The 13,158-nt window shown below is 31.6% G+C and overlaps 1 long non-coding RNA gene across 1 annotated transcript in view; it reads left to right on the forward strand.

Annotated features, from left to right (window-relative positions):
• Positions 1 to 11,333, forward strand: part of LOC127729547 (uncharacterized) — a 50,861-nt gene extending 39,528 nt beyond the window's left edge. The window contains exon 3 of the long non-coding RNA XR_007994694.1: positions 10,318 to 11,333. This is a non-coding gene — a long non-coding RNA (uncharacterized LOC127729547). The remainder of the gene's footprint in view (positions 1 to 10,317) is intronic.
• The last annotated feature ends 1,825 nt before the right edge of the window (positions 11,334 to 13,158 follow it).

Genomic DNA, 13,158 nt, shown 5'->3' on the forward strand with positions numbered 1-13,158 from the left:
ATATACTCTCATGGACACAGGTACCATGAAAAGAAATAAGTAAAGATCACCACTTCTTTAAAAAACCATGTTGGTGCATTATTAGTTTCTCAGTATAGAATAAGGAGATTTTGTATGATTGCCAATGACAAACATATCTAACAGAGTCCGAATGAAGTGGATTAAAGCAACTATTGTTCATACGTTATTTTTCATTTATCGTTTTTGACGAATACTTGTATGCAATTTGAAAATGATAAAAAGACAAACGCCAGTTCACATCATTCTGCACAGATAACTTACTTTAACTTGAGAAACAAGAACTCCGCCAAACCGGGGTGAAATGAGATGCACAGGAAAAATAAGTAGTGTCTGCCCCTAAAGATACACCCGTCGAAGTACTTTTTTTTACAATATACATTTAAAAAAAAATAGAATACTATACTTGATATGAGGTTTGAAATTAATATAAACTCTTTGCATTTCAGGCTTAATGTCCGAAAAATCAGTATTTGCACAAAAGACTTTTTGCATATATTTGAAAATTCAGTTTTTTTAATCAAACGCAGATACTGTGGATTCATTATTATTCGTTGGATACCAATTTTCGTTGATTTCATGGGTACAGGAGAACCACGAATTTAAATGTTCAACGAATTACAAGTTTTCTGAAGAAATGTTCGCAGACTTTGTTAAAACTACGAAATCAAATATTCACGAAAATGCTAGTTTTCCTCACTCAATCCACAAAAGTTGGTACCCACGAAAATAAATGAATCCACAGTAATACAAAATGTTAAAACAATTATATATCTTTATGCGATTCATGCCTCGTTCACACGTACATTTAATTCGAATTGAATTCGAATCGAATGCGAATCGAATTCGCTAATCGCGTTCACACACTCTTCTTTTTTTAATTCGAATTGATTCGAATTGGCTAAATCGCATTATCCAACTCACATTAGAAATGCGTTTTTGTAATACGAATTAAAAGTTAACGTTGTTAGGACAGTAAAGCGAATTTGACGCGCATTGCAATTCGAATTAGAATTTACGTTTGGACGATAAACGTTTCGAATGCGAATTAAACTAATCCGAATTAGTTAATGCGAATCGAATTCGAATTACGTGTGTGCGCAGCATTAAACTGTAAAGTTTTCCTAAACGTAAAAAGTATTAACACATTATACGAACTAATGTCAATGATAGTAGATCTTAAATATGTTCTAACATGGATGCCGAATACAATAACAGCTCAAAATGTGTAATCTTAAAAAGGAAATTGTCAAATGATCCAAATATAATAAGTTATATACTCGAGACAATTAAGATCTCGCTTTAAAGTTTCATTATTGAAGACCTCCATCTATTTGGATTGTTGTCACTAAAAAATGGGATTAATACCGATAAAAATGACGGAAAACAATCCCGAATATGGACAGTGGTAGAGTGACAGTTAGGGTAATATGATGAAGACGTCAATAGTAATCGGATGTAAGCTTCAATAGTAATAGTATGTAGACGTCAATAGTAATAAGATGTAATCGTCAATAGTAATAAGATTTAAACGTCAATAGTAATAGTATATAGGCGTCAATAATAATAAGATGTAAGCGTCAATAGTAATAGTATGTAAGCGTCAATAGTAATAGTATGTTGGTGTCAATAATAATAGGATGTAGGCGTCAATAATAATAGAATGTAAGCGTCAATAGTAATAGTATGTAGGCGTCAATAGTAATAAGATGTAAGCGTCAACAGTAATAGTATGTAGGCGTCAAAAGTAATAGTATGTTGGCGTCAATAATAATAGTATGTAGGCGTCTATAATAGTAGGATGTAAGCGTCAATAGTAATAGTAATGATGCGTTAATAATAATAGGATGTAAGCGTCAATGTTAATTGTATGTTGGCGTCAATAGTAATAATATGTAGGCGTTAATAGTAATAGGATGTAAGCGTTAATAGTAATAGAATGTAGGCGTTAATAGTAGGAATACTAGATTGTAGACGTCAATATATATATAGGAAGTATGCGTCGATATAAATAGTATGTTGGCGTCAATAGTGATATGATATGGGTTAATCCGTCGATGGTAATCGGGTATATATATATAAAGAGGAATGCCACGTATACGTCAATAGAAATATAATGTGACTAATAGTAATAGGATGTGACGTAAATCGCTAGAAGATGTAGACGTCAATAGTACTAAGCTGTTTACGTCAATAATATTACGATGTGGCGGTCAATTATAATAGAGTATAGACGTCAATAGTATTACGATGCTGTCAATAGTAATAGGGTGAAGACGTCAATAGTATTACGATATGGCCGTCAATAGTAATAGGGTGAAGACGTCAATAGTATTACGATATAGCCGTCAATAGTAATAGGGTGAAAACGTCAATAGTATTACGATATGGCCGGTAATAGTAATAGGGTGAAGACGTCAATAGTATTACGATATGGCCGTCAATAGTAATAGGGTGAAGACGTCAATAGTATTACGATATGGCCGTCAATAGTAATAGGGTGAAGACGTCAATAGTATTACGATATGGCCGTCAATAGTAATAGGGTGTAGACGTCAATAGTATTACGATATGGCCGTCAATAGTATTACGATATGGCCGTCAATAGTATTACGATATGGCCGTCAATAGTAATAGGGTGTAGACGTCAATAGTATTACGATATAGCCGTCAATAGTAATAGGGTGTAGACGTCAATAGTATTACGATATGGCCGTCAATAGTAATAGGGTGAAGACGTCAATAGTATTACGATATGGCCGTCAATAGTAATAGGGTGTAGACGTCAATAGTATTACGATATAGCCGTCAATAGTAATAGGGTGTAGACGTCAATAGTATTACGATATAGCCGTCAATAGTAATAGGGTGAAGACGTCAATAGTATTACGATATGGCCGTCAATAGTAATAGGGTGTAGACGTCAATAGTACTACGATATGGCCGTCAGTAGTTAGATACTTACTGAGTAGGAAAGGATAAGGCATTGTTTAATTATAATTTAAATAAACTTGTCGAAATAATGAAAAAAATGCTTATTGCGGTTTCAAACCAAATTACCAGAAAATATCTCATTTCTCTTTTTATTGGTGATTCAACAGCTTAATGTTTTTCAATTTTTTTGTATATAACATTTATTCATAAAACTGTATTTCTCCCCAAGAATACCTCGCATACGTTTTTACTCAGCATGCTCCTGTGATAAAACAGAAGTTTTAATTAAAATTGCAATGCTTAATGCATTAACCACCTAATACGCAAGGATTAATTGGAAATGCAACTCGGGAAATGCAAGGTCAGCCAGTTATGCTCTCATTTATGTACACGTACATAAAGGCATTAAATGATTGATTATATCATAAAATGAATTGATGAAATAATAAAAGTTTACCTTCCTTGAATAAAAAAATAACTAATTTAATGTCATGATATAATACACAGATAGGTAAGTGAACTGAGTAAATGTTGCTGCCCAAAATGTAAAGACAACGAAATGATGCATACTTGCAAATGAGATAACAAAAAAAAATCAAATGCCCGAAAACGCGGGGTAGTTTAAAAAGAGAAACAAAGACTCTATGTTTATATTTAAGTGGAATTTGTTGTTGATGGCAGAACTATGGTATTCGGTTTAGTTTACTGATAACTCTGGTTGATTCGGAGCTTGATATATTGTATAAATAGCCGTTTATCTCACATATCTTTGTTTCATATTACAGAAATAACGTCAACAGCTCTTTCACATGCTCCTGCGCACGCGTTTCAAGTACTAGTAGTATGAATGCATTTCGGCTGTATTCACATCAACCTTACACTCGAAATCATTTACTCGTAACCGAAAAAAATTCCGGTTTAGCTCCGCTTACTACTATAGGATAGCAGATTTCTCATGAAGTCTTTGGTCTTTTTTGTTGTTGTGCTTCGTACCGAACTAGTGATTCAAATCCGTCATAACATAATTTTACAGTTTGTTCTTATTTTGTGCTGTTGCACAACTATGCCAGGCTAGGGGAGGATTGAGCGCTAACGACAATGTTAAACCTCGCCAAATTCTTTATGTGCCAGTCATCCAATAGTTTTCGTTGGTTGCTGTCTGCCATCATCTTTTTTTTCGTTTATCAAAATGTTTGTTTTCTCTTTTGAATAGTTTCACATTTTCTCATTCCGGAAACCTGTATAGTTTAATACGATAAAGGTGTTGCTCATGGTTGAAGGCCGTACGGTGACCTGTATGTGTTTACATCCTTGTCCTTTGGTCTTTGGTTTGATAGTTGACTCATTGGCAATCATACCACTTTTCGTTTGTTTTTTATATTTATAATAAAATGATGAATTACTGATATAAATGACATTACATTTGAATAAAAAATAACCAGTGTGACGTAGACTTAAACGATAATTAAAATAATAGCCGACAGGTTTGTGTTCTGAGAAGTCATTGCCCCACATCGAAGAAGCTTTTGGTCATGATGACTTGCCAGACACTATTAATCTTGTCAATGCCAAAAGGAACTATTCTGATTATTTATTTGTCTATCCTGTTCAATTCATGTCAACGTATAGTAGTATATATACCATGCCAATTTTTTTCAGAAACTTCCAATGTTTCCAAAAATAGATAGATATTCCCGATGTAACATTTTTTTCAAAAAAAATCGAAAAATAATATAAGCAGTTACTACATAGTTAAATGAAAACATTCTTGACTATTTCAGGGTTTCGTAATTCCACGAAAAACATCCGGATATCGTACGTCCAGTAGCCAATATTAGATAATAGTCCGAGATCCTGCTCCATAACTATGAATTTTGTTAGTCTTGTATCATTTTTAATTTTAGTTTCTTGTGTATAATTTGGAGTTTAGTATGACGTCCATTATCACTGAACTATTTTAGTATACATATTTGTTTAGGGGCCAGCTGAAGGACGCCTCCGGGTGCGGGAGTTTCTTGCTGCATTGAAGACCCATTGGTGGCCTTCGGCTGTTGTCTGCTCCATGGTCGGGTTGTTGTCTCTTTGACACATTCCCCATTTCCATTCTCAATTTTATTTCTTATTTTCCTAGTGATAAATAATAATGTATAGTATATACCTTTGTGCTTTCAAAAAACAATTATATACGAAGGTTAAACAGAAAGTCGTACTCCGTCATGTGTTACCAGACATATAACCTGCTTTTGAACGTCTTGAACAATTTCTAGGTTGATATAAACAAACATTTGTTCGTCTGTTCGTTTGATATGAGACATTATCTGTCTTTTAAATTCTGTCTTTATGATAGCTGTTTTTTTGTAACAATGTGCACACTATTGTTTCAAATTCTTTTAATATTATAACTTCTGAAATATGTTTTTGTCAAAATTATATAAGATTAGTTTTTCGGGTTTTGGTTTGATTTTTCTCTCGGCTTCCATTTAGACTATTCCATGTGACAGACACAGTTCAAGCAGTTCATTGCAAATATAGTAATTTGGTGTATTAGAAGCGCATGGGTTAAAGGTCGAAGTTAAAAAGGTCAACAGAAAATGCAGCAGACACAGCAAATTATTTAATTATACTTCGAGATGAGCTATAATTTGAGCTCCTTTGGCTTTTCCGATTAAATAACATGAAACAATTTTGCAAAAATTCCCTATTTTTCGTCTGAATTTTTTTTTCACACATCCCTCACTACAAAATTCATTAAAATAATTGATGGTAAAAACATCTTTATGCAATGTGTCTTAAAAGATCACAAGAAAGGGGGAGGTTTGTCCTTATGTAAAACTGGTTTAATCCCTCTACATTTAGTGACTGTACCAAGTAAGTAGATCTAGACAAAATGTTGTTTATCTTTTCGGAGTTATTGGTCCTCAATGGTCTTTAACTTCGTACTTGATTTGGCCTTTTTAAATTGATTCGATCGTCACTGATCAGTCTTTGAAGATGAAACGCGCGTCTGGCGTACAAAATTTATGACTTTATGTGTACTACATAAAAAGGATAACTAAGCGACATGACAAGTTAGTTTTATAATTTGAAAGGATTTTTAGAGTAAGTTATAATAAGCATTATTAGAAGTAAATGACCAAGAACATAACAAGCAGTTTTTTTCTCATAAAATTAAAATACATTTAACCTGGGTTCTTTTAGGCACGAAAACTTCTGGAAAATGATAGCTGTATCCCAGAGGGGTTGAAAACGGTGCCTGAGAATATAGATATAAGAAGATGTGGTATGAGTGCCAATGAGACAACTCTCCATCCAAGTCACAATTTATAAAAGTTAACCATTATAGGTCAAAGTACGGTCTTCAACACGGAGCCTTGGCTCTCACCGCACAGCAAGCTATAAAGGGCCCCAAAAATTACTAGTGTAAAACCATTCAAACGGGAAACCAACGGTCTACTCTATATAAAAAACGAGAAACGAGAAACACTTATGAACCACATCAACAAACGACAACTACTGAACATCAGATTCAGACTTAGGACAGGTGCAAACAATTGCAGCGGGTTTAAACGTTTTAATGGTACCAAACCTTCACCCTTATCCGAAACAATAGTGTAACATCACAAAATAGAAAAACACACTATAAAATATCAATTGAAATGGCTTAACTCAATCAAAAGACATATTAACACAAGTGAACATACACTGAACGAATAAATTTGATCTATGATACAATGTAAATACAAAATCAATAAAATAAGGGATGAATAATTAAAGTAACAGTATACTGTTTATGACGACAAGACTAGATATAAAATTACTTTTGTCTAAGTCCAGTTTTATATCTTCATTTATCATATACTTATAGAAAATAATGGTATAATTGTACCCCTTGATAAAACTGTAGTTTTTACATATATTTATTCATTAAATCTGAAGAATTGTCTTAGCCGTGTGATATGACTTTTGTTATCAACTGCTTCCGGTTTATATCTTTTGCTTCCGGTTTATATCTTCTGCTTCCGGTTATTATCGCATGCCTTTCTGTAACGTAATCGCATGGCATTTCGACGTCACTCTGCAAATTCGGGAAAATACACCTCAATGGTACGTTTTTAGTGAAAAACTTAACAAAGTACGATAAAAAAAAAACCAAAATATTAAGAAACAGAAAAATATATTATTAAAAAATGCAAAACAAATAATACAATAAATGCATTTTTCAAAGTTTTAAAAATAGTTCTTGTCTGTATGTCTTCTGTTGAAGTATATGATAAAAAGAACATAACATGTCATTTTTCATATCAGACCACTTATCAACCCATGGTCAAATCATCCCTAGGGCCTGTCGGCTCTCGGGCTGATATCTGAGACAAGTGCTTGTGACCATCCACAAGAACTTGCGGTCATCCGATGTTCAGTACTTCAGTACTTTGATTTCTAATGTGATTTCTTTAAACCTGAATAAACATTTTTCTTCTGTTATTGTTTTGTATATAAACCAGGCCGTAAGTTGTTGAACATTTGTCATGTCGGGGCCTTTTATAGCTTGCTTTGCGGTTTGTGTTTTGCTAATTGTTGCTTGAAGGCCGTGCGATGACCTATAGTTTCTAACTTTTACGTCATTTGGTCTCTGATGGGGAGTTGTCCCATTGACAATCATATACCTCATCTTCTTATTTTTATATTTTTTTACCCTTTTACATCGCAATAAAACAAAAAAGATCATTTTATCCTGAATTTTGTGCGAATTCATTTCAAAAGCCTTTCACGGAATTTGTTTAAAGGTTGTAAATACAGACACGTGCATTTATTTTTTAGTTTTAAGCTTGTTTGCAAATTGCAACTAAAGATAGAGCTAGAGATTCCATGATAACCATTATAATTTTGTACACGCGAAATAAAAATGTATATAATATTAATAAAAATAAACAATGAAAAATGGAATGAAATAATTTAAAACGATTATCAAGATAGTCTGTTTTATCTCTTGATTCAATATATAAAAAAATAATTTTACGTCATTTGGTCTCTGATGGGGAGTTGTCCCATTGACAATCATATACCTCATCTTCTTATTTTTATATTTTTTTACCTTTTACATCGCAATAAAACAAAAAAGATCATTTTATCCTGAATTTTGTGCGAATTCATTTCAAAAGCCTTTCACGGAATTTGTTTAAAGGTTGTAAATACAGACACGTGCATTTATTTTTTAGTTTTAAGCTTGTTTGCAAATTGCAACTAAAGATAGAGCTAGAGATTCCATGATAACCATTATAATTTTGTACACGCGAAATAAAAATGTATATAATATTAATAAAAATAAACAATGAAAAATGGAATGAAATAATTTAAAACGATTATCAAGATAGTCTGTTTTATCTCTTGATTCAATATATAAAAAAATAATTTTACGTCATTTGGTCTCTGATGGGGAGTTGTCCCATTGACAATCATATACCTCATCTTCTTATTTTTATATTTTTTTTACCTTTTTACATCGCAATAAAACAAAAAAGATCATTTTATCCTGAATTTTGTTCAAATTCATTTTAAATGCCTTTCACGGAATTTGTTTAAGGGGTTGTAAATACAGACACGTGCATTTATTTTTTAGCTTTAAGCTTGGTTACAAATTGCAACTAAAGATAGAGCTAGAGATTCCATGATAACCATTATAATTGTGTACACGCGAAATAAAAATGTATATAATATTAATAAAAATAAACAATGAAAAATGGAATGAAATAATTTAAAACGATTCGCAAGACAGTCTGTTTTATCTCTTGGTTCAATATATAAACAAATAATTTAATTTTATAGAAAGTATTCAAACTGAAACCTTGCTAGCCTCTTGAATTAAAACTAAAAACCAACATTTTAGAAAATAGACTTAATAAGAAATTTTTATTTTTTTCAATACTCCTGTTTATTTTCACAATGTTTTATTAAAATAGATAAATAAACATCGTTTGCAATTTTTATGGTAATCTTGCTTTCTGTTACATAACCCGATACAAATTATTCAAACTAACTACCTCTTATGAAATTAAGGCATTTCCCTGCTGGGTTAAAAAAACTAAATGATACAATTACACATTAAGGAGATGGTATTGTGAGACTTATCTGCCAATATAAATTAATCAAGACAAACATTTACATTATCAAATAAATCCGTAATACATTAATGTTTGCAAACAATTGAATTTCAAACCTTTGAACCGATACCGAAATGTAACCAAGGAAATGACATTAAATTCAGAAGCATTTTTTATGTTTTCACAAATAATTCACAAATTTATCATTTGTCCTAAATGGCCATTTAGATAATTTAATGTGCGTTTTCGAAATAGTCATGCAGATCGTATTATTGTATTGTACTTTGATCATTAAAGTTTTTAAATTGTAATTGGTCTGTACGACCTATTAACACTGACTCGGAGCATTTTACAACCATTTAAAAACACAATACTCCAAAGGTAAATACGGTTTGAAAAATTAGCAAGATTTTTAACACATTGCTCCCCTCAATTATCACATAAGAACTGTCAAGAAGATTGAAGTATTTCTAATTCTGAATTAACTGAAATTTATCATGTGATCAATGTTTATTTTCATGGGATTGAAAGATCATGAAACGGATTTATTTATACAAAAAAAAATTAAATGAAGTTCATAAATTATAAAACAAACAGAAATACAACATTTTATTCTGTATATTATAAATTTATGAAATGAAGTTCATAACTTATAAAATAAAACAATAGATAATTTTTATACTATATATCATCAAATCTGATATATCATTTTCAATTCTAAATAATGAAATTAACACTTGTTAAAAACTCACACCATATTGATGAAAATAGTAATGACAATTACGATTTGAATAAAACAAACTTGTTTAAAATGAAAATTACAATTTTCCAAGAAATTTATTTTGAAATGATACAAAAAAATATATTTTCATATTTCAAAAGACCCCAATAAAAAACAAAAAATAAAAACAAAAAATAAAAACAAAAACTAACAGACACAAAACAAAACAATTACCATGACCTACTTTGTTGAAAAAGATGTTTATTAACGTAATGATAATGACCAAAGTTTCACCACTTAAATAAGGTTTGTGCTGCTTTTCGAAAAATTAAGATACAAGTGAATAGACAAAGAAAATTGGTTCCAAAGAAGCCTACACACCAAGTACACTATTATTTTTTTGGTAAAATAATATAGAAAAAAAAATGGGGGAAACAAAAGAAAAATAGAACATATAGTTGTAACATACATGCCATTGGATAATTTAATGATATAGTCATGTCGTAAATTTGTCCAATGCGACACAAAATGTCTTGATTTTTTCAGGTTGCCGTAATCACTCTTGTGTGACACAGACTTTCGACCTTCTAAATACAACTGTATTTACGTTCAATTGGACAAAAGAGCCAACTTGAGGGATTATGGTGTCAGACAAGGATATCGCCGTTGGCATCTTCTGTTTAGGAGAAAAAACACATCTAGATTTTTACGTTGCTGTCGTGTACTTTTCCAAAATGCAATTCAAATCTGTCAATAGCCATAAGTTAGTGATAATGGTACATTAATGGTCTTGTAAATAGATGTCATATTGATTTTTATCATTATTTCCTAACGAGATAAACATTTAAAATGATGTTTTTAATATTTATATATTTATAGACTGATTTATTCAAACATTTATCAATCATTTATAAAATTTTCCTCCTGGTTGTAAAAAAATATATCGACTTATGTAATAAAATGGGCAAAAACATTTAATGAAACGAAAAATACCAATCACTTTTGACATTTATTTTCAGAGTATTGCACTCTTGCACAAGGTATGTGACTGACTTTGGGTGTTCCTTCAAGACGAAACAAGTCATCAAAGAACAGACTGCTTTTTACATGTGAAAAACTGTAGGTTAATGCTATAGGGTGGTTTCAGACAGCATTGACTAAAAAGAATAGTTAGGCGCTATTGTATTGCACAATTGTGGTTTAAAAATTACTGATTTTAATTCATGTTTTGGTCAAGAGTTCCTATATTTTTATTTTATTATAATGCTTTAACACGAAACATTGCAACTTGACGAAATGCAGATCATTCATTAGAGCATCCATCTTCGTTCTGTTTATATATTTTCTTCACTATTGAAAAGGTTAGAATCAAGTAAGATGTTGTCCTTAGTTTTAAATACCGTTTTCGAGCGACCACATTTCAATTTCAATAGCGGAACGGTCATTCTTTGTTCAACAAGCCACCAGTTTTCAAAACACTTTTTTTCTTTATAGCAAAACACATATAACAAAGTGACCAAAAGCTGTATACACAAAGAAAATGCTATTAAACGGTATCCAAACTATGAAACTTTGTGTGTTTATTTAAGTTAGCAGGCATGCTCCCACCAAAATTACACCGTTTAAACTTCGTTAAAATGTTTTATTGACCATGTGTCCACTATAATTTTAAGCCCTTTTTAAAAAATGTATTATTTGCGACAACTTCATTTACGTTTTATGAAAAAAGCTCCTCTGAAATATCAGTTACGGGGTAGGCTAGAATTGGCTCTTGTCATAATTGGTCATATATGGCAATGTTTACCAAACAATACAAATTTTAAAGAGATTTTTTTCATGATTGACTGTGATGAATAGAAATTTAATTAATATTTTTTTCTCTCGGTACTTCTTATTACGATTCATGTCCAATACGCTACATTAATAAAGATGTCAAGATTCTATAGGGTCTTCAATTACCAAAACAACTAGAAAACAACAATGACCAGCAAATATTATTAAGACAGACTTATTCACACGAAAACAGTCGAAAATACTGAAAAATAATTTTGTGCAATACCAACATACGATGGAGTATGAAATGGATTAAATCTGGATTGTTTGTGGTCGTGAAGATAATTTAATGATTTGGTTAAAAACAAAGTTATCAAATTGCATGATTAATCAAAAACATTGTTATCTGCAAGACTCATATGAATCCAAGATTCAGGCAAGACTCAGATGTTCATTAACCGTCCTCGTGTTTCTCATCTCGTTCAATAAGGCATTTACTTCTGATTCAAATCGTTTTATATAAATCTCTAAACTGATATGTTTATTTAAACGAGGTTTGGGTGTACATCAATGAGACAACAACCTAACAAATACATAAAACAAAAAGACGTATAGAAGTCAACATACGGTCTCCAAGAATACTGTATAATTAGATTTTGTTCCTAATAAAGGATCATCATTCGGGAAACGTATTCCAAAGGGTTAAAAGAGTTAGCTTTTAAAGTTTTAAGCAGATGGTCATTCCGTATAATTAAGAATATGTTACTGTTGTCAGCTATGAAAAGAAATATTTGGTTTTATCATAATTTTGCTTTTATTTTTTTTTTACGTCAGTTGTTATAGCAAAAGCTTGAAAATTTCATGAAATCTCTTCATTTTTATTATAGAAATGCTTTTTTTTTCATTTGATTGACTTTGTTTTATGTAAAATTCCTAACTGAAATGTTAGGATTGTGCATCTTTTTCAGATTTATGTTCACGATATGTTTGTTGCTGCCTCCTCTGGTACATATTGTTTACTGTAAATTAAGAAATTATGGTATGCCCTGCAAAAACTAATTGACAGCCGTAAAGAACTTTCATGAAAACCGACAGAGTTATAAGATGTTTCTGAAGGGCTATAATTAAGACCACTGTCCAAGGTAAGGTGATGGTTTGGTGCCAGCAAACTAGTTTAACGCCGCCACATTCTGTATGTGCCTGTCCCAAACCAGGAGCCTGTAATTAAGTGATTGTCGTTTGTTGCTGTATATCAAATTTGTTTTTCGGTCATTGTTTTGTACATGGATCAGGTCGTCAGTTTTCTCGTTTGAATTGTTTTACATTTGTCATTTCGAGGCCTTTTATAGCTGACTATGTAGTATGGGTTTTGCTTATTGTTGAAGTCGTACGGTGATCTAAAGTTGTTAACTTCTATGTCATTTGGTCTCTGGTGTAGAGTTGGCAATCACACCACATCTTCTTATTTCTATAGATATTCTGTCCATCAAGCAGCACACGTAGAACGTTGTAATCAAAATACAAGTGTGTATCGTACATGATCTTGAACATCAGTTTTTGAAATTATATATGACACCGTTTCAATCCCCCCATAAAAACCAAAGGCCTGTAAGA

The sequence above is a fragment of the Mytilus californianus genome, unplaced genomic scaffold (genome assembly GCF_021869535.1).
Source record: "Mytilus californianus isolate M0D057914Y unplaced genomic scaffold, xbMytCali1.0.p SCAF_2, whole genome shotgun sequence".
NCBI lineage: Eukaryota > Metazoa > Mollusca > Bivalvia > Mytilida > Mytilidae > Mytilus > Mytilus californianus.